Raw genomic sequence first — 23514 nt, forward strand, 5'->3', positions numbered from 1 at the left:
CTAGTCACAGATTTTTAGTTTAAGTTCACACTTTGAAAATAAATAGATCCACACATGACTCTACTTACAGTCATCAACTCAGTCAGGACTCCTGTGCTTTCATGTCTTGTCCGTTTTTGTCCTTTTGTCTTCCTACATTCTCCTGCCTAGTCATCACTTGTTCACTTCTACGTTATGTTTTGTTACTCTTGTTTCTTGTTTAGGTGTCTGTCTGGTCTTTCTCTGTGCCAATTAGTCATGTCTCCACGTTTGTTTTTGTCAAGCCCGTGCATCTCAGTCCTGGTCTTTGTATTAGTTATGTTTCCTGTTTTATTGTGATAGTCGTTTGCCTAGTGTGCATTATGTTGAGTTTTACTTCCCTCATCTCATTATCAGTGATTTCCTCCTGATGTGTTCCGGTTTGTCTCCACTTCCTCTATATATTGCATCAGTCTCACCTTGTCTTGTGTTAGAGTCTACTGTTCAGTTCCCTGATGGTAGTCTTGTTCCTACTCTTTCTAAGTGAGTTTAGTTTGCATTTATTTTTTTGGTTTAGTTTTGTGTTGTTTTGTCATGCTGTTTACATATCAGTTCAATAAAGGGCTTGCATTTAGTTAAACTTCCTTCGGCCTCTGGATCTGCAATCTTGGGTCCTCACTCTTCATACCTTTTTGCACCATTTGCACTATGGTAAAAAAAAAACCTAAAGTAGATAATAGGAATATATATCCCATCCTTCCTGAGTTCCTTGGTGCTCTTCAAACTGTGATTCAATTTGCATTAACTTAACAAACTACTGTGCGCAACTTGTATTGATTTTAGTGTTCAAAATGGAAAACTTCACCTCCATATATGACCCCAGCTTCTAATCCTTATATAAACATTTGTAAGCCTGAGGCTTTGTGTCCAGGTGACAGATTGCACTGCTTTCACTGACAAAGCTTCCAATTATACTCAGAATTACTTTATTCATCTTGAAGATAAAATAAATTATGTGTTGGCCCTGTTAAGGACCTCACAAGATCAGATTACAGAGACGTCACTGAAGCACATTTCACCTGTGCACATCTAAGATAGAGCCTCAATGTGACTCATTTGTATGTAAATACAGTGCTGTGCTCCTCTCCCTTTTTTTGTCAGGATGATTAATTCAATTTGGTGAATAACAACATAAATTGAGATAATGCATGCTCTCATTACATCAGCTGAACTTATTTGATAGCTGTAATAACTTCATTTCATTACATGCCCAAATAGATATGTGAATTGAATATGGGAGGCATTCAAGGGTGGAGAGGAAAACCTATAGAGATAATTTCCTAAAGTCAAGTGTAGCAGATCTGACGGCTTATCATCTCACAGCTCTACAAAAGAAACTTTGTTCCTCAAAGAGATGCACAGTTATATAATCTCACTTTTATCACTTGGGCAAAACTGACTGCATGTATACAAATTTTTTTTTTTTCTTAAATCTTAATATGCTTCCCAAAATTGTTTAACTGTGTCACAGCGAGAGGCTCTTTAGCCTGCATTAGTATTGTCACTTCGTAACAAAACAGTTGACTTTGGAGTTGACAGGGATTCCTGTTGCGACACCCCTGTAGTGTTTTCACAGCTGAAAGATTAAAAATACTCTAGCCTTGATTTGGTTCCATTATTAAACATATCGCATTTCTGCAGTGCATTGTCTGTTGCCAGGCTTGGCAATGTGCTTCACACACAGTAGAAAGTCATCTCTCCCATGAGTGCCATGCACTGAAAATCACAGCATAACTAAACAGACTGGTCTTCTCAGTTATTTTGGCTCTACTATAACCTTCATGATTTGTCCCAGCAATTCACTCAGCACACAGCCACCCTGGTTTTTCTATGCGAGGTGTAATCGGACATTAATATGACAGCATGTATTAATCACACAGACTCCCATGCCTCATATGTGTTACAAATCAAACAGGGAAGTGATTTGAAACATCCTGAGATCCATTTGAAACCATTTCTTCTGCAAAGTATCACCTTCCCAATTAAAATAATGGTTAAAGAGAGAATTATGCAACAGCTGATAACCCTCACACTTATCCACTAAATAGCTAGGTGACTGTCAGACACGTCAGGTAAGTGATGACGAAGAAGCCTGGTTATTTCCTAATGACATAACGTTCTATAACTTACTAATGAACCTGTAATAACATTAAATTTACAAAAAAAGCTAAAAATAAATGGCAACACAACTTCCACGTCTTGTATTTCCTGAAATTTGTAAGTCTGATTGAACACAGAAAAAATTCTAAGTCCTAGCATAAGTCTGAAAAACACGTAAATTCTGTTGTCACCTTTATATAGAGCCACCTTGATGATATTTTGTGTAACACTGTAAAAAAAATATTTTAAACCTAACCATGACTTAAACAGCAAGATAGATGGAAGGAAATGGAGTGTAGGTTCAAATGACTGTTAGGATTGTTTAGCTGGAAGACTTGCTGGTTTTGCTAACTCACAAAAAAGAAAGTTATTGGCTGAATATGGTTAGCATGTTAATGCTTAGTTCGCTAGCTGTGGCATGTGTACTAAGAGTCAAGCAAAAACTCCCAACTGCAATTCTACGAGAGTGAACTCGTTGCATACATAAAAAATGAAAACAATGATTATACACTACGAAATTTCATTGTTATTTTTGCAACTGAATAAAACTGAGAACATTTTAATAGCAAGTTTAACAACTACTAGTGGTGTGTGGGAAGGGTGCTCTGGGATTGTTGGGTATTGGACACTTTGTCGCAGGCTTTTTGGTCCCTGTACAACTAGTCAGGCTTGTTTCCAGTGATTGTTGGACTCTGCCGTGGCTGCTCTTTGTTCCTAATTCTGTTCACAATTTATTTTTTTTTTATTTTTTTTTTAAATTGACATTTAGGAATCACTGTACAATACCATCAACTTCAACAATTTGTCACTACATGTATTTTTCTTTTTTTCTGTATTTAAACAACTAAAATATCCATACAAAAGGAATGAAAGAAGAAAAAAACAAAGAAAGAAAATAGAAAAAGAAGCAAAGCAAAAAAATAAATAAATAAAAATACAAAAGGCATGTAGGGAGTGTGTTTTAATTTCCATTAATATAACTAATATTTCCTCTAGTCTTCTAGTAGTTAACACCGTCAAAATCAAAAACTGGCCTGCATTTTTTTATATAGTCCATCCATTTCTTCCATCGTGATACAAACAGGTCCCTCTTGTAGTTCACATCTGCTGTCATTTTTTCCATCCTATTCACAATTTCTATACATAGAATTTGGTACAGCCAAGGGAGAGAGTCAGACTCTGGTATTGTCTCTGCTTTTTGTGGATGATCTGGGACAGTGAGGGACTTGGGAAGAGAATAAGCTCCTCCAAATTAGAGGCCATGGTTGTTACCTGAAAAGGCTGGAATGCCCACTCTTGTTGTGAATGAGTCGCTGCCCCAAATGGAAAAGTTGTGGAAAGAGGGAGATTGAAGGAAGAATTGGTGTAGCATTTCTAGTATTGTGGATTCTGTACCAGGCTAAAGAGAGCTGACCCAGAAAGAAATGTAGATATTGACCAAAAGAATAAGACTGAAAATAGAAGTGGCAAAAAGGGGATTTCTCCCAATGATGACCAAGCTCTCCTTTAGGGATCGGATAAGGAGCTTATGAATGTGGGAGGAGCTCAAAGTACAGCTGTCCCTCGTTTGCAGATAGGTGCCAAATTAGGATGTTTCACCAGTTGAGGCAACCTGGATCTGGATAAGCAGAAGATGAATGTACAAAATGTTTTTTGGTTTGTTTGGGGTTTTTTTGCTTTTTGAGGCATGGATGCTGAATTTGATTAACATGTTTTCAAATGGTTGAGACAGTTCACCAGGTACAGAAGGCTACGAACTACCTCTGGCACTAAAAAACGATAACACAGTGAAATTTCTAAAACTTTAGTAGCAAAGTTGTACTTGCATTTGTATATGGGTAATTTGTTAATAGATTTGTTTATTTCTATTTCTGTTTTGGAAGATGTGTATTGAATAATCCTCTGCATTGTATTTGTATTTCTGTTTTCTCCCACAGAATGAATAAAAACAAGAGAAGAACAGGAAACAGATGATTATGTTATCCTATGATATTTGTTAAAAGTTGGTTTAAAGTCTGTACAGAGGGCTTGCTTTCACGTATGTACAATTGAGATCTACAAATAGTGGACACATTCTCTACCTCTACTCTATTAAAAATGCCAGCATCTATGCTCGAGGGTGAAAAAAGATGCTTCTTTTTCTGTTGACTTGTGTTTGTACCAAACACAAAAAAGAGAAAAGTGAGGAAAGCAAGAAAATGGTGTGTGAGGCCACTCAGTGCGAACAGGACTAAAGACGGGGAGTTCAGTAGTGCGGGGAATGCACACAATGGATGAGGAGAAGCAACACCAATATGTCAAGATATCCTCTGCAAAATTTGACTTTTGAGCCAGCAATTAATGAATACTGTTGGTGACTTTATGCTACCTAGCATAAGGATGTTCTCAGGTGAGTGTGGCAGTAAGTTGTAGACTGCCTCGCTGCACCTTGTCTAGAATCATCCCAGAGGTATGCTGAGCCATCTGGAATATGTTGCAATATGTCTTCTTGCCATCTGAAACACATAGGATGGAAATTGCATGGGAATTCTCGAGAATCGGGAACTACTCACTGTGTCTCAGTGCTAATGATGGGAAGCATTTTGTCATCCCCCACATTCATTACTACAACCCACAATTTACAGGGCATTTTTGTATGGGTTCTTTTTACAAATGTCAAACTTCATGCCTGAAGTTCTTCCCCATCCTTTTTTTCTGTGGTAAAGGGACTCATAAAACTGAACCTAATTTCACTCCCAGGGCGCTAACTTTGTCAGGATTTCTGCAACCTTAATTCCAAACTGCTGTTCCTCCGTCCAGTTTTCCCTGATATTTTTTTTTTCTTGGGTGGAGAAAGATGGCATTCTCAGTGGGAGTGGGCTGACATTTTCTTTCGAGGGATTTGGTGGGGAAACAGATCATATTTGGATGCTTTGTAGTGACTGTGAGTGCGTGATGACTGTTGGGGTCACTGGTGGGGGGTGATGGTGTGAAGTACAGTCTTGTGGATTCCCACTGTCAGGAATTTGCTGTGCTGGAGCTGTGCTTTTCTTTGCCTGCAATACAGAAACATAATATAAAACCATGTAAACAGGTGGTACAGTACACATCTACAAGGATCAGACAAAAGAAAACATCAGTCAAAGGAATAGTATGGCTGGTTCCTCAACTCCTGACTTTAAATAGATCAATGTTGTTACTTTGTTTTTGTTGACAATAGCAATATTTATGTAATAGGGATAATCATCTCAACTCAGAGTGTGTTTTTATATAAACGTTATGAACAGAACAGAAAATGTTATTAATATTACATCCATTGGAAAGTTAGAGTAGATTTCCCATTGTTTCATATCGCTAAAAAGCCAGCTACATAAGGACACAATTGCAGCAATAGAAACATTGCCACCTGTTGCACCACTTCTTCCTTTTAACTGCTTTCACCAATTTCTCAAATATTTCCACTTCTGATGACACATCACTGCATCTCTTTCTGGGGTTTGGGTAATTCCCCTCCACAAGTTATTACACATTTAAGTGTCTTTCTATTGTTTTAATGAAAAATATTCGAAACGTGGATAGCTACGAACACTGTCATCATCTGTTGACAAATACCTGCTTTGAAATTCCCATGTTAAAATATCTAGTGTTAAAAAGGAACAATTTTACAGCTTGGTGGAAGAACAGTTTGGGTCACTATAGTAAAACGAACGTTAACAAAGCTTGCCCGTAATCTGATAATGTAGCACTCTACCTTCTGCTTTAAGGCTACGTTCACACTGCAGGCGAAAGCGCATCAAATCCGACTTTTTTGACCGTATGCGACCCATATCCGATCATGGTATGACAGTTTGAACAGCACAAATGTACCGAATCCAATACATATCTGATGTTTTAGAAAGCGACTGCTGTTTGATGGTCATGTCGCATTAAATCCGTCTTTTACGTCACCGACATAAGACAGACGCCAATTATCAGCACCAGAGAAGACATCGCGAACGCTTCCTGGCCATCTGGTGAAACTGTTTGGAAGATAACGTTGGAGAAACGTGAACATTTTATTTGTACTGTATAATCTGCAGATTCTGACAGAAATCTGCAACTATCCTTTGAAGCACCGCTCCTCTCTAAAACAGCAATAAGGATAATTATTAGGCCATTTGTAAATAACAAAATAACTTAAAGCAAAATTGGAAAACGTAAAGTCTGAAACAAGTCTTCATAGTAACGGCCATCAGTCAAACAGTACTGTTTGGTCTGGGTCGAAACAGAGCGCGTTGTGTTGCCGTCTTCTTCTGCGCATGTGGGCCGCTTTGAGGGTTCACACTAGAGCGCGTTTGCAGTCACATTTTAATTGTAGTGTGAACAGCCAGACAAAAAAATTGGATCTGATCAAAAAATCGGAATTGAGCATAAGACCTGCAGTGTGAACGTAGCCTAGATCAGTTCACATCTGGCACCAGAAAACAAAGATTTGGGGCTAAAACAGTGATGCCCCTGATGTCTCAGTAATATAACATTCATATAGTAGCCATTTTTCTTAGTGTTGACTTGCCACCTGCTGAAAAGTGATGAAGTAGAAGAGTGAAAAACTTTTTTTGGCATTGTGCAGTATGCGTTTTGGCATGTTAGCAGTTTTGGTGTAAGTTATACGGTTAATTGATTCCTTTAGCCATCACAACAAACCGTTACTCTAATGCTGCTCCTGCCATGAAGGTAGTTAGAACCACATATTAGATTATTTCTCTCTGCTGTTACCAGACCTTAAATCCTTTTGTGTTTTCTCCTCTTCCAGTTTTAGAGTAATTCACAGTTTTAGTATCCCTCATTTATCACACCGTCTGTCTGCTTCTCTCGCTCCAGGTTCTTATTTTCCAATTTCTCCAACTCTCCCCCTCTTTGCCAGTCAGGACTGAAGCCAGAGTAAACTTCCCTGCAGTGGAATACCTTAACTGTTTGTAGGGTTTGGCTGCCCGTCTCACTTCACATCAAAAATGTGATTATAAAAGTGTGCAGAAGGAAAACTGTAACTCTTAGCCCCTTTTCTGCACAGTTCAAAACAAGCTGTGATCAAAAAGGAGATATGAGCTGGTGCCCACGAGATTCTTGTTCAATCTATTCATCATCTTCTAGTTTTGATGTTTTTCTTTTTTTTTCTTTTTTGCTGCAGTTTTTCAAAGAATTAGTGTGGGATAAAGCCACTGCTAGCGCTGTCTGCAACTTAACACTTCACTTTGGCCCTGAAGCTGTCAGTCTTCCATAATGTGCCCTGTTTTAATAAAAGCGGGTTCTATACCATAGTGTTGAGTCAAGTAGTATGTAAAGAGTAAGTTTCTTTGTGAATTATGTTTTGAAAGTAAAATGCATGATATATTGTTGATATTGACTCCAGTAGGTAATTCCATCTTTCAAGGCTTAAAATCAAATCATAGAACTAATAGGTCAGATTTAGAACACCACTTACCTTTTAGACCTGATGTACCCCTCCTGTGTAACTTAATGCATTTGTTTATATTGTGGACTGTACAACAACCTGGAATTAACACACAAAGCACATGCAAAATAACAAAACTCAAATTCTATAACCAAAACTGGAACAAATAGCTAAGACTCCAAATATTAAACAACAAGCACACAGAAGAAAAAGGGGCCAATATAAGCAAAGTATTAAATTCAGAACTCTGGGTGAAATACCCAGGCCCATAACATATTTAGGGATTTACAGAAGACAGCTGGAGGGTTAACAGTCTCCACGTTTACCCTAATTGTTTTTGAAGAAGACAGTATCATGTTTTCTTTTTCTCCCACTTCCCTGCACTTGAAGCTCAAAACATCAAACATCAGCTTGAACTTCTCATGTATCACGAGGAACTGTTGTTGTTCAGAGCGAGACGCAATAACAGTCTTTGTAATCAAGCTAATTAAAAAGCTTTTGAGAGCTGACATGAGAAATATGATGCATCTATAAAGATAAGCACACACAAAGCCCAGAGCACATGCTACAATATTAACCCTCTTAATTATCCTGACTTTAAAGGGCTCTGAATTTAAAATAAATCTGAAAAAGTGCCTTTATGCTCTTTCCACTGACATATTTGACACCTTTAAGGGTGTCTTAAACAGCAAGTGGGTGGGGCATCTGAGCAACTGGACAGGTGTACCTAACAAAGTGACACTACTCTTTGAGGCAGTAGTTGCCAACCGCAGGACTAGTCCCACTAGCTCAGAGCTGCAGTGAGACATCCACAAGTAAATATGGACACAGACAAACTTAAGTGAGGGATTTTCATACAGAAAATATGGAAACTCAAGAACAACAGTACCTTACTGTGGAAGTTAAGGGTTCAGGGTTTGCCCTTTGTTGCCCATGATATTGTACTTTGCCATTTAATTGCAGTGATATTAAATGTTTCAATCTGTTATGTATATTATTAGTATTACTGGAGACAGTCACTGTCCTGCTTGATGGTGTGTAGTGAAGTAAGAGCCTGTATATACAGTCAAATAGTCAAGCATCATATTTTTGATCGATGAAATCTTACCATCAAATGCAGAGATGAACAAGGTGTCGTATTCATCATGTTATAGCCATATTCCTGTGATTTAGTCTGACATATTCTGAATATCTGGTAACTTTTAGGATCATCAAAAGAATTTAAAATACATTTCTGAGAGTGTGAACAAAGCTCAGCTGCTCAGTGATAACCTTTACTTGCAATGCTGATCTACAGAAAACTGTATCACTGTGCACACCTTTACAGCTACATAAAAATCAGGGTTATTTTGGACTTTTAATTATCTATTTTTTTTTTTTTTCATGTTACATTTTTACAGTTTAAACATCCAATTACAATGTCTGGGACACAGTGGGGTTTCGACTGGTGTGCTACTAAAGCAAACCACAGATATGCTGTTTCAAAGAACAGATGTTAAAAATAATACAAGCAGGAAACCACCTAAGCATTAATCCTTCTAGAAAGGACAAATTAATTAGCTTAAAGGTCTGCTGACTTTGATGTGTTCAGACTGTGTGGGGTTATTTTTTTTTTTTTTGTCTCTTCCACCTTTCATGCTGATGCAGAAATCATCATCTGAATGTCATCGCCTTATGTGACCATATTCAGATCCTGAAAAGAGATCGATATCTGCGTGTTTGCGTTGGTGGGGACCATTTGACATTTCTGCCATCCAGTCATCAGTAATTCATTGCAATGCTATCTTCTGAGAGCTCAGCTGTGTGGAACAAACACACAGCTGCTATCTGCAAAAGTCTTGCTGGCTACCCGAAGTTGAAAAGATTTTCTTGGCAATTAAATCACAAAAGTAACTGTCAACAAGATGGTGTGCAGAAATACAGTCAGAAATGTGGTCAGCTGATACTCTCATTGGTTGCTAGTTAATGCAATTTTGTTGCACACTTTAAGATAACCTTTAAGGCTGAATTATTGTCTGTTATTTTAACTACTTACAGTATCCACAACGTAATTAAGAAGGGCTATTTCAGCTACTTATTTTATTTAAAGTGTAACAGATTAGATTCATATGAGGAATGTATACCAATTTGAAGGAGCCAAGTAGGGTAGAGCCATGTATGTACTGTAACTGATGGCTAGTAATTCAAAACTCAAGCTTGCCAATATATTATTGGCAGAGGTGCTCAAGATCCACAGGCTGCAGGAGTTTGTTTAAACCTGAGAATCCAGGTTAAACCAACATTAGGAGACACTGTTCGTATGAACTTCATGTGGTGGATGCAATGTTTCAGCTTTCTGCAGCCATAACTGCTCACAGGTTATGGTCAGGTAACTCTTGTGCTCACTGTTATTGACTTATTTTTTTCAAGTAGGTCTTTAAAGACTTAAGGTATATTTGCCTTTCTTGCTCTGCGAGTATCCTGTAGTGTCGGGTAGCAGTAGAGCCTTTGGGTCCTGAGGCTTCCATAGAATTTCACAGATGCCAGATTTGATTGAGATCAGGGGAATTTGAAGGCTGAGTCATTTTCTTGTGCTGCTTTGGCAAGATGCATTAATATACTCAAAGAGACCACTGATGTCAGGGAGTGCCATCACTATGTGTCTGATCTATAAAAATATTCAGGTTAATAGTGTGTGTGTGTGTGTCATAGTAACATTCATAAGAATGCCAGCAAACATTGCTCTGTAACAAGATGAACAAGATAATTATTATAAACGATACACATTTTTAGTGTTGCATTATAGCACAGGTTATATATTTCTAGTGATGCACAGTGTTTCCTCCCCACAGCTCAGATCTCCATTGGATACTATAAGCCCAAACACTGTATATGATCCTCATCCACAGAGTGAGTAGTGGATTCAGCTCTCAGGCCTAAATCCCCTGTCTCAGCCAAGCTGGTGTTAATACAATGAGATTTGTGACTCCCCTGCTACAAGCAACAGGCTGAGGCGAGGGAAAGCCAGCCATCCAGATCAAATGACTCAACTCTCTGGAGTGCTATGTGCTGTCAACATGAAGGATGCCATCCTGATTTGTTTTGATTAGTGGGTATAAATCTAAGGGAAACAAAGCAAGGAAAGAAAGCAGAGGATTCCCTGGTTTATGCTTGTGTGCAAAATGGTCTGACCACTGTTGTATGACACACTTGATGTTGTTTTTCCTGCACTCATAGATCACTGACCTCTTCATTTGGGAGGACTCATGTTTTGTTTTTTAAAGCGTAAAACAAGTAATAGACATTCTTTTTCTTTTTTTTCCATCGTGGAAATCCCTAAACAATCTTCAAACCACATCAGAAATGACCTTCTATTGCTGTCATCATTTCCTACCAAACCCATTACCAGACAAGTCATCTACAGAGATGAGAACTCACTACTTTCTCTGTTCTTTCTCCCTCTCCCCTACACTGAGAGCTAAGGTCCCACTAGACATATTCTCTCCTTGAACACTTAATCCAAGGTCTAAAAGTCAGGACGAATGAGGTTTCCATGTAACTTGAGCTCTGTGTGCTTCATTACAAGCACAATTGTCCAATGCAATCTCTTGACCAGCATACTTGTGGGTGAGTAGTTGAAATGGTTTTGAAACATTCATACTACTAAATATATTTACTATATTCCATGGTAAATACTTGGACGTTTATGTCCTGTAAAATATGGTACAAAATATTATATTCACATTAAATGTGTCTAAACACAGTAATTTTGCACATTTTGCAATTTCAATTTCCCCCCAAAAGTTAGGATGTAAAATATAAAAGAGAAAAAAATCAGAATTCCATGATTTAGAAATAATTTGAAGTAATTTAAAATGTGTGCTAACAGGCAAACCAAACATAATTTTATTTTTGATTTGATGCCATCAACGAGTCCCATGAAATTGGAACTGACGCAACAGAAGAGTAGAAAAATTGTGCACTGCTTAAATAATACCTCGTAAAACACATGAGAACCAATTAGGTTATATATACAAATACAAGCCATTTACCATTTACCATCAGGGAGGGTGATGAGACAGAGTACTGGGTGGAATCCTTTTTCACATGGTGTGAGCAAAGTCATCTGCAGCATAGTGACAAAAACCAAAGAATTGATTGTGCAGGAAACCAGGAAACCTGTGATCCCTGTTTCAATTCAATGTGGACAATACATTGGGGGACTATAAATACCTTGGAGTACACAGTGATGATTAACTGCACTGGGTTAAAAACAGCACTGCACTCTACAGGAAGGGTCAAAGCTGTCTCTATTTTCTGAGGCGGTTGAGGTCTTTTAACATTTGTCAAACAATGCTCAATATTTTCTATGAGTCTGTTGTGATCAGTGACATCCTGTATGCTATTGCATGCTGGGCAGCAGATTGAGGGTTGCAGATGCCAACAGACTCAATAAACTGATTCGCAAGCCCAGTGATGTTGTGGGGATGGAGCTGGACTCCCTTAAGGTGGTGCTGGAGAGGTGGATGTTGTCCAAGATAAGGGCAATGCTCGACAAAAATATCTCCCACCCACTCAATGACATAAAAATGCAGCACTGTAAACAGTATACAGTGGGGCATCTTAAGTATGTTGTGGTGCTGGGACTGAGAGCTGAGAGCCTAATATGTTACTGTGAGGAGTTTGGTGTTAATGTCACATGTGTCAGTAAAATCTGTTTTTGTTTGCTTGTTTGTTTTTTTTTAGTAACTCTAAACAATATTTGTTGGTATATGTAAGTACATCAGGGTTTTGAATGACACATATTGTTTAAAGTTAAAGACAAGATGTCCTTTTATTATTTGAAAGTAAAATACTTAAGTTTGTCTAAAATGTAGTGCCTGAGGCAAAGGGAAAATTAAATTGTCTGCCATACAATCCTCAAGGTGGCTGCTGATACAGTATGTGAATGATGTTTTTATCTTTGTGAGTTTCTTGCTTTATCTCTACTTATTTGTGATCTCATGACGATGACTCACATTTGCATGTCTCCTGAAGGACCCGTCTTGTTTGGGCCCTTATTTTTGGGTAAACCTTTCAACACGTTTCCGTATAGGGACAGCGATGTGGTAATTGGCTTGCAGTTCAAAGCTTAAGAAAAGAGAATTCTTCTATAATCACATTCAAGAAACTTCCATGCACAGGGAACTTTTGGACACTTTTGTTCTGTTTATGTTGGGTATGATGTCCCTTTTGATCACTGGTAAAATAAAACCATAACACATCTGCGTGGGTTCACCAATTACAACGGTGCTGGAGTGTCTGCAGTCTACAGTTTGTGTTTCAGCTCATAGTCCATCTGTCCCTCTGCTGTAATAAGCCACTTCACTGTGAGCTATTGAGTGTGTCATTGACAGGCCAGTGTTAGCTGGGCCAAAGATCTGTAAGGGTGCTGTGACTCACTGGTCACCAATAGAGGTCAATGAAAGTCGCAGTTTAAATAATGGCACTCTAATGGGCAATCAAAGCAAGCAATAAGACAAAAAGTCAGTTCTTTTTGGCTCTGTGAACACAGTAGAGGAAAAGCACCAAACTGAAATTTTATGGTTTATATTAAAGACATGGAGCTACATTTTAAATATGATGGAAATTTATTCAACCTTTATGAGTGATAATAAAAAGCCAGTTCAATGTTTTATGTGGTCACCAGTGGCTCGGTAACAAACTACATTTTGTAATCTCCCCGTAATGTTATTTAATAGACATATAATGGACACATACCTCAATTGCCGTATGAGAGTTGAAGAATGTCCAAGTCCACTGATTTGACTTTGAGTCTGCAGCTTGTCTGTAGAGAACAAACGGACCAATGAATTTGCTTTAATAGTGAATACAAAAAAAGAATGATTATGAATGTAACCTATGCATAACCACTGACTGGACTCTGTCACACAAGGCTAGAGACTGCTCAGCAACCAGACTAAGGCTCCACTAGAGCTCTGACTGTGGAGTCTGTGAGGTGGAGATGGGTTGCATTAATGGGAGAATGACAGAGAGCACAGATTTAACCCACATAATGTGGAGGCTGATTGGCTCAAAAAAGGCAGGCAAGAAGAAAAGGCAAGATTGTGTCAGGTTGCGCTTTGTGCAGGCAGGAATGGTGGACCCAAAGTGCAGACTCCGGAGAGAGAAAGTAACTCAAAACAGCTTTAATTGCTAAACTCAAAAAAGTAACAAAACTGAGTTTCCAAAATAAACTTACACGGACAGACAGAACACACAGCAAGATGAGGGTAGATCACGACACGGACACAGAGAAACACAAGGCTTAAATACACAGAGGGAGCAATCAGGGAATGTGTAACAGGAGGGAAACACAACTGGGGCAAATCAGGCCTAACGAGACAAAGGAAGCACAACCAGACGCATTTACATGAGACACGGACTTTCAAAGTAAAACAGGAAACATAACACAGACTGAACTTTCAGACACAGACTCACATGCAGGCACTACAACAGAGGGAACAGAGACGTGGGACCAGGGCAGACACAGACACTGACTGGACACGGGGATATAGCCGAAAGGGGAGACAGCAACTAAGGATAACACAGAGACATAAACCAAAAGACAGAACTCTAACAAAGAAACCAAAGACTAGAAATTATAAATAATATAATAAACTCAAAAACCCTGGGTCAACGACCCAGGCATCCTAACAGATTGTACAAGAGTAACCACGCCAGTACTGAGATCAACAGCGTGGGAAAGTGGTAGTGATGTAAAGAACAGAAAAGATTCCGGATTTACTTTATTGTCATTCAGCATCTCAAAATGTCACTTTTGAGAAAGCTTAAAATTACGTTGCACAAGCTCAGATAAGAACATATAAAAGACATCAGTACAAAGTTTTAAAAGAGGCAAGTATAATAAATAAAGAAATATAAAGTCAGTGGTACATATTTAAAAACACAAATAAAATATTATTCAATTGTTGCACAAGAGAAATGTTGATTGTTGATACGTTTTTGTTGACAGATTTATTGAGAGTAATAATCTACAGAACAGCAGCCTAACATTTAGGAAAGCAGGCAGATAAGTGATTACAAATCTTCCTTATCGTGCTTAACCTTAAGCTTAATTTAATCAGTGCAGGTAATCATTGCCGTTCATGCAAATTAATTCCTTTCATGTAAATTTATCAACCCACACCTGTAGAATTCAGTATTAGTACCACTCTTGTGGTAGCTACACAAACTTTGTTTACTATAAGTTATTTTTTGGCTGTGTTGCAGTGAAAATATTGAAAACTGTCACTGGATTACTTTAACGCTCAAGATATCTTTAAAACCAGAAGATTCTGAGACAAGTTCTGAAGCCTCTGCACTCCTGTCCCTTAAGATTCTTGTACAATATCATAAACCTTTGATTTTTGAAACATTTTTTTAAGCCATAACAAGGGTCAGAAAAGGAAGTGTGCAACAGGATCTAGCAATTATATCTCCAAACCAGAGGCATACAAAAAGAAATCCCAGTGGTGATAGGAATTGTGCAGGACTACCAGAGTCTAGATGCTGGTGGTGGTGATGAAGATAAAATGGAGACTTGGATGAGGTGACTTGCAAGAGGTGGAGATGGGGATAAGGTGTGTTACACAAAGGAGTAGGAGATGAGCAGTGCGATTTAAAGTACACAGAGCAGAGGCTGATTGGTTTGAAGAAGGTGGGGAGAGAGATGATTAGACAACATCAAAGATGTCGGCATTTAGTTTTACAGTGCGGGAAAGTGGAAGTGATTTAGTCTTCACAATTTTATGCTGAAGAACATTATTCTGAAAAATGTTTATAGACACATTGTGCACATTGGTTAACCTCTGACCAGCTTTACTCCTGAGAAACTCTGCTTAAGATTCTCTTTTTATGCCCATTAAATTTACTGACCTGTTGCCAATAAATACTAATTACTTGGAAAATGTTTCTTGAACTGTTACTTGGAGTAAACGATCCATTTACGGTTCCATCCTTTTTTCTCCCCTATTTCAACTTTTGAGATATGTTGCTACCAACAAATTAAAATGACTTATTTTTTTAATTGAAATGGTATACTTTCAGTAGAAAATGTGAATAATTTAGACCATTGTTATAACTGTTACCAGTGAAAAATTATTGAAAAAGGTGGCATATTTATAAAAGTCAATATTTCAACATATATCTCTGTAAACATGCTTGCATGCTACAGTTATGGCTAAATGCTACAATCAGTCAAGATTTAGGCAAATAAAAAAGAGCTTTGCTAAAATAGTCAAGAGGACATATTACATCCAGTAACTGGAGTGAATTGCTTACATTGTATCACAATGTTATATACATAGCTTTCTATGTATTCAAGAAATGTAGCGAGGGTATGAAAAGAACATAATGTTTAAGAAGTTTACAGCTGAAACAGTCTTCTTTGTAACAGTTGTCATACAGAAAAACAAACGTGTACTTTCATCTGCCAAAACAACATTTTATACAATAAATTTTCCATATAGTCAGAAAGGCACTCTGTTTCATTACAAAGGAACTGCAATTCTCCATGGTGATTGTCTGTAAAAGCAGCTGAAAGGATAAACAAAAAGTAAATTAACAGCAAATGCAGTCTGCTTTAGCAGCAGTATGTTCAGCAGGAAGAAAATTAATTATGAATGGTACAGAGTGTATATCTTCTTCAGCATAGGAATGAGCCTTTGCACTTGGTTGTAGTTCAGTGGAAATGCAGACACTAATTTAGTTTTGTAATTGAGAAGTCATTCATTGACAGTTTGAGCATCTAAAATTTAATCAAAGCACTCAAGTGGAATACTTAATATTAGATATTATGGGAGAGAATGTGGATAAGAATCATATCCACATCCAGTTATATTTATTTTTGCTTATAATCTTTGGTTGCAAATTCAAAGCATCTTCTGCCAGTATCAGTCCCTGACTGACAGTTTACATCGGCTTTGAAATATTCAGTATGTCTGACCCAGAATTCTCCAATGCATATATGAGACAATTCTAAGGTAACTGGAAAAAGTCAGTGTTAAGTCAACTGTGAAAAGACCAAGTCAAGTCTAGAGTTATGAAAACAAATCTGTGTCAGGGCCTAAACCATCTTTAGCTCACATCACTCAGAATAAGAATAAGAAAAGCTCATCTGAAATAATGATGGGGCCCACAGCAGGACCCAATACAGACAGCTATACAAATACAGGCCATTTACAGGCCAGTTTGCTTGCTTGCTTCAAAATTCAAAAGTTTAATTGAGGAGTTATGTAATGTTCAAGAACAAATGTACCATCTTGATGGAGAGAGTTAATGCTAGGGAGCAGCTTTTCAGCTACGCAGGGGAACACTGGGAAACAGGGAAATGGAGTTATTAGTCAGGTCTTATCAATTCATCCCAGTCGTTTTAAAAACAAAGACAATAAGTCAACTCTATAAGGCTTAAGTGTGTCTCAAAAAGTCTTAATAAGTTGTTTGTGGTTTGACAAGCAATTCTCCTTTTGGATACTAAGTATAAAAGCAATAAGCAATTAAAATATTTTATATTATACGTATTTCAGAATTGTTTAGTATTATTAGCTAGCAATACTGTATCTTACAATGAACATGTCCACCATGAATACCATGTGTTTGTTAATAATAGCAGTGAGATCTGATTCTCAAATTTCCAGCTGCCCCTTTTTCCCAGATTTCCCAGAGTATCAATTTAAGTAACAACCATTTTGTACGTAAAATTATGAGTATTAAAGGACACAAGGAGAGAATGAAAATGGTGAAAAGGAGAAAAACATGCAGCATACATAATAAGTAAGCAGTTATTCCAAACAGCCAATACAGGCCCTTGCTTTTGTAGATATAATACTTGATGCCTTTGTTTCCGTTCATGACACCTGTTTGAAGTTACAAAATGTTAGACATGAACAGTGACGGATAGGTTTGTCCACTCAAAGGCTAAGCTGTCACCCCAGGAAAGGTAAGCTCTTTATCTTCTAATGACTCAATTTCTGAATCCTCTGTCTTCCAGCGAGGAGGTGTGCCAACACCCAGTAGTAAATGATTATTTGGATGACTGTTGACATCTTGATAAAACAGGGGATATGGTGGGATTCAGGAGTTAGCTGTGCTGGTGGGGAGTTTTAAGATGACATGATCAAAGTCAACCTTTAGTATTATAGCACTGGGGATGTGTTTTGTCCAGGGCTGGAAAGCATTGTAAGTTGCCATCATTTTATTTCACAGTTTTCGCTGAATCACTGACTCTGTAAGTAACTGCCCCATAAAAAAAAAGTGAATAACCCTCACTGGGCTGAAAAAGTGTCCTTTATAAAACCTGGAGTTTGGAAGAAAAAGACACCGAAAAAAAAGTGTAGGCAGCTCACCAGGTTCTTAATGGAAATGCAGCCAAATATATGCTCACAGGGATGAAGGCAAACATATTTCACATGACAATAGCAACAATTTCATCGAACGCTCAGAAGAAAATTTAAGGCAAAGAAGACAGAGGGAGAAGCAGTGTAAAAGAACACCTCAATTCAAAGTCTACATTAAATGAGAAAGTGTGGAAGGGGAAAATGCTCTCAATATGATAAATGCTCCCTTGTCCACTGAACACAATTTAGAAATCATTTAGCGTTTTACCATATCCCTGAGGGGGGTGAGATAATTGCATATAGGAGATATATTCAGTTTATGTAAAATCTATAAATAAATAGAGCTCTTTAGCTATGAGACAGGAAAAAGCCTTATATAGTCCTACATTACTATGTCCCTACAGCACAGTTAAGAAAGTACGCTTGAATAAAACAGACATAGACAACTGTCTGGGCAAAATGATACCTGTCATAACTGTTGACAGCAAAGTCATTTTAGCAGAGACAGAATTTTATTCGAAATGTAGCTTTACTAAGATGGAGCAAGTTGACTGATATGCAGAGATTAGAGCTGGATTTATTGATTTTCACTCATCGTAATTCAGCACTAAAGAGCATTAGCATCTCAGTCCATTCCCCACTGTTCTGCCAGTTAGACGTGGTTATCTGGGCTGTGTGCTACTGCTTTCACAGACTACCATCTGGCTGTAAAAAGATACTTCTCCCATGCCTGCAGAATTATAGGAAATTTGGTTGCAGTGTTACTCTAATGGCCAAAATTTGTAAGTAATAATTACTTTGCAAATTTTAAGCAGTGAACCATGAATGAGCTTTTTAATACAGTTAGGTCCATAAATATTTGGACAGAGGCAACTTTGTTCTAATTTTAGTTAGTTAGATTTTAACTGAAACCACTCATATGCAGTTGATGTGCCAATTTTCAGCTTTAATTCAATGGGCTGAACAAAAAGGTTGCATAGAAATGTGAGGAACTAAAGCATTTTTTAACAAAATTCCTTAATTTCAGGGGGCTCAAAAGTATTCATGTTTTGCAAAAATGTAACTGTGGCAGTAAGGCCACACATACACAACAACAACAACCAACTCCTCAAGTCCCGGCACGTTTAATAGACGAGGCATGATGAGCTGATCGAGCTCAGGTGTGTCCGCCTCCCCCACAACCGCGCCACAAACCACGCCCCACCACATTCCCCCATCGCGGCAGGTATGAGTGGGATCAGTGGGCTGACCGCATTTCCTGCGGTGGAGGTGAACAGATGGCTTCGGGTGCCGACCGCGTGTCCAGGAGCGGTGACAGAGCTGGACTGGAGGCCACCTGCGTGGCATGCAGCAGTGCAGCAGGTGTGGACGTGAGCCAAGGCTAACAGGCAGCTTGGCAGGCATTGGTCCCTCAGGTGCCCCAAAATCCGGCTCGGGCTAAGCAGATCCTACTGGTGCGGCGACCTCTGGCTGAGAAGGTCCAGGTGGCGCACTGACCTCTGGCGAAAACATGGCAGGTTCCTCCCGTGCGCTGACCTCCGGACTGGCGTGGGGGATGCCTCCCTCTCCTATGCGGTCCAGGAACGCCAGTGGGGCCGGCAGCGCTGTCGACCAGGAGCTGCCAGACGCGCTATCAGTTGCATCTGGTGCTTTTATTCCCGGTTGCTGCTCTTTCCGCTCTGTCCCTCTCCTCTCCCCCACAACCGCGCCACGAACCATGCCCGCCATAGTAATGCTTTGCTGTAGTTTTCCAAATATTATCCAAGACTGGTGATGAGAACAAGAACACATTTCAAACTTCTCTGATCAACAGTTCAACACTGAGTATTATTAATTTAACTGTGTATGTCACTTTGAGGTAAAAATTTGAAAAATACCATCGCCCAATGGGTCTAATATAATAGGCCTTAATGGTCCAAATATGCCTTCATTTTGCTGAAGGAAAAAAAAACACCATGGCTGAGATTATTCTCTCCGGTGTTATAAACAAGCATATTATCCAGACATCCATGAAAGAGAGGACTTTTGAGATCCATACATTTTAGAAAATGCCATGTTCTGCTTGCTGTAATTTGGGTACTCTCATTTAGGCGATTTTGTTCCATATGTAAACAATAATTAAAAATAATGAAGCAGGGTTTGTAGGGTTGATGAGATTCCCCTAATTGATACAGAGTGCTCTGCCATACCATAGTTAACTTCAGCAGTAGGTTTGGGCTAATATACAGTAAACACAGCACACATGGAGGGTTCTCAGTGAGATACAGAACTTGCAAGTCTATTATGATCCAACAAGTAGAAGACACTGAAAACAGACTAAATTGCATACACAAAAGTGTCTGATATAGATTCTCAACATAACAAATTGGTATCCTGCTGCATGGTTTCAGTTTCATTTCATTAATTTCCTTCAAAAAAGTCATAATCCTAAACTTGATGTCCATACCAAAGTCTTAATACACCAAACAGTGATTTGTCTTTTTAGTGATTTGTCCAGTATGCCACGAGCCCTAGGGCTGCTTTGTAGATCTTGAGTTATTAAAGGATTTTAAAACCTACATATAAGTAGCGCTAATAAGAAGCTGCATAGGTTAGGATGACGTGGAATCAATTCAAAATAGATAAATAAAATACAATATAATAAAAAAAACAAGGGATGTAGTACGACTTTGAAAAGATGAGAGCCACAGCCAAGGCTTGGGCCCAGAAACGGTATTATGAAAGGTCGATGTGTAATCACCCAACAACTAGATATGCATAAAGGAGTTACATTAAAATGAAACAGGGTCATGAAATGAAAATTTTAAGTGAGTTACCTTTTGAAAAAAGGCTCTTATTTTCACTTCAATAACCAACAAAATATGTAATTTGCCTTGGGCCAGTCCAACTTTTGCACACTACTGTGGCCTCAACATTAATAATTCAATTTAAGTTGTGATATGGACTTTTTTGAGTTGTTTTTAGATATGAACAAATCATGTAAATGCATAATTGGTGCATACCAAATACCTTTATGTCTTATAAATCTCACAAACAAGTAATCCAGTGCCTTTTATGCCAACTCTCACAGTCTGTCAGAACAACCATATGAAGTACTTACTGTTCTACACTTATACCTCATGTGCACCAACATGCAAACATTCACTGTCTTTGTGCACATTCTCAATGACAGGCTACATGTGTGCTGGGCATGCAACAAAAGAGATACAGGTTAAGTGATTTGTGTCCTTCTGCAAGTGTGCACTGTGTTGCCGACTGTCTGAATGTTTGATTACCCCAATGGAATATGCCAGAAAAACTGATTATGCAGCATCACAGTGAAACTCATTATGAATTATGGATGAATCTCACTCTCATAGATGAAATTCTGCTGAGTGAATTCAGCGAGAATAACATTGTTTACAGAGTTGGAGGGTCCTTGGGCTGTCTTTCCCTCATTCTATGAGCCTTGTAATTATTTCATAATCTACACAACTTCAATATTATAGTTTAATTAATACTGTTGTAAAAGCCAGTGAAAACAAGGCATTACCAGAGTACCATCGAAGTGGAAAAATGAAGTCCAATTATGGCACAATTTAAATATAAAACATTGTTTTTGCTGGTTTTCTATGCAGTCTTTAGAAATTAGAATCACTTTAGCAACAAACAGAATTCTACATTCTGCTACTGAGGGGTGCGATCCCACAGTGCTTACACTACATGTGTGCATTTAGTCTAAGTTTCTTAACCATGTTCCACATTCCAAGTAAATTCATACCAATTTAGATATACTCCAGGACACAGCAGTTTCATGGTGCTTGGTCTTTGTCCCAGGATTTGATTCTTAATTTGCTTATTGTTTAGGTTTTCACTGTATTCCCTGTTTTTCGTGTCTTTTCACTCTGTGTCATTCCTCTATGTTCAGTTTAGTTCCGTGTCTCTGTTTCCCTGTTTAGTTGTTGCTTCTCACCCTCTGTTTTAGTTTGGTGCCATTTATCCCCAGAGAAAGTGAAACTAAACGTGTTGATTGTCAGTACCTGTGTCAGCTGTCTCAACATACCTCATTACCTCATATGTACCTTCACTTTGCTTGTGTTCCTCTGTGTGTTTCCCTGTTGCTCTCTGGTTCGGGTTGGATATTCGTTCCTTTGATTCCTGGACTATGATTTGCATTTATGTTGGGACTTTTATAAGCCAAATAAATGATTTGTCTTTATTTTTTAATGAACTCTATTCTTGCATGCTGCATTTGGATTCTCATATCTCACACTGCATCATGTCAAAAGGGGGTGTATCTCAAAGATGCAAGTGGTTCTGATATAACAAAAGTACTGGATGCCAAGGGTTTGCAGAGAAGGTAGAATACGGTTGAACAACACTACATGGAAAATTAAATTTTTTAAACTTATTGTTTGTTTGTTTTTTACAATTTACTTGAAAAAACATCAATACATACATCAGTAGATATAATCTTTACTGAGGAAACAGCCAACACAACACACACAGCGCATAGTTTTTCTCACTTTTATCAACAATATGCTGGAGATTGGATGGGGTGGGGGGGCGTTGTTTGTCCTTCATGCTAAAATTCCTTTAGCTGTAAGATATTTAAGTGTTTGTATTTTTCATGCCCAATTCATAAACATTTCAGTAGGATTCAAACTTAAGTTGACAAGGTCATCCCATTTTTTTTTTTTTGATTGGATTTGCTCATATGCTAATGCTGATGAAAAGTTAACTTGTAATTCTTTGATAGAAAATAAGTTTTTCCTTGCATTTGTCACATGTAGGTTAAGGGAATCAAAGAGAGTTCAAAAACCTTTTTTCAAGCAAATGTATATTGGAAAGATTTTGGAAAATAAGGCTTGATCTACAACTGCCTACGTGTGACCGTAACTACAGCAATGGTTATGTGCAACAAAACTTTAAACTGTTCAGCTGTTCCAGAGAGGAATTGTGTCATGAGTTTGTATACTGGAAATTTGTAGTGCTGTTGAGCTCGGCAGGCATGCAGAACAAATATTATAAATATTTTATAGTTAAATTTTCTTTTATGTAATATACACAAAACTATGCACTTTTCCACATATTTTTGACATATTTTCACCAGGGAGGGTACTAGACAGACCACAGTTCCCAGTGGACCTCCAGTTAAGGTTCAGGAGTGCATAAACTTTAACTTTCCTGTTGGTTTTGTTGCTTGTTTCGGAATTGAATTTCAGTTGTTACTATGTGATCTCATAATCTTAATTGTTAGCTGCCCTCTGTCATCTTTGTTAAAGCTTGAAAGAGTTTCAATTGAACTACTTATAAAGGCAGGCCAAGCTAAGGCCAGGGGTGCACATAAGTGGTCCGCAGGTGTGCATTCACTGTCAATTCACCAGTTAAGAGGTTGCAACGTGCGTTTGCGTACATATAAAGGCACTGTTTTTGTCTGCTAGAGTGGGATTTTCACAGCATATTCTGCACCACATCTCTGTGCGTTCATCATTTGTTTGAAGCCAGCTCATCTCCTGCAACCACTTTTTACGAGAATACAGGCTTCTTTTGCGGTTCGGACTACTTCTGACATTTCTTTGGAGGTGGAGGAACACCGAAGTAATTGCTTAAAGGAACTTGCTTCTTCGACATCTTTAGGAGTTCTAAACA

The 23514-nt window shown here is 38.3% G+C and overlaps 1 long non-coding RNA gene across 1 annotated transcript; it reads right to left on the reverse strand.

The window, feature by feature from the left end:
* Nucleotides 1-678: 678 nt before the first annotated feature.
* LOC146495870 (uncharacterized) lies at nt 679-16642 on the reverse strand. The gene is made up of 3 exons (XR_014871221.1): nt 13268-16642; nt 7559-7627; nt 679-5153 (listed from the first exon to the last, which is right to left on the reverse strand). It is a non-coding gene; the product is annotated as an uncharacterized LOC146495870 (long non-coding RNA).
* Nucleotides 16643-23514: the final 6872 nt, after the last annotated feature.

Source organism: Neolamprologus multifasciatus, chromosome 19 (assembly GCF_963576455.1).
Source record: "Neolamprologus multifasciatus chromosome 19, fNeoMul1.2, whole genome shotgun sequence".
NCBI lineage: Eukaryota > Metazoa > Chordata > Actinopteri > Cichliformes > Cichlidae > Neolamprologus > Neolamprologus multifasciatus.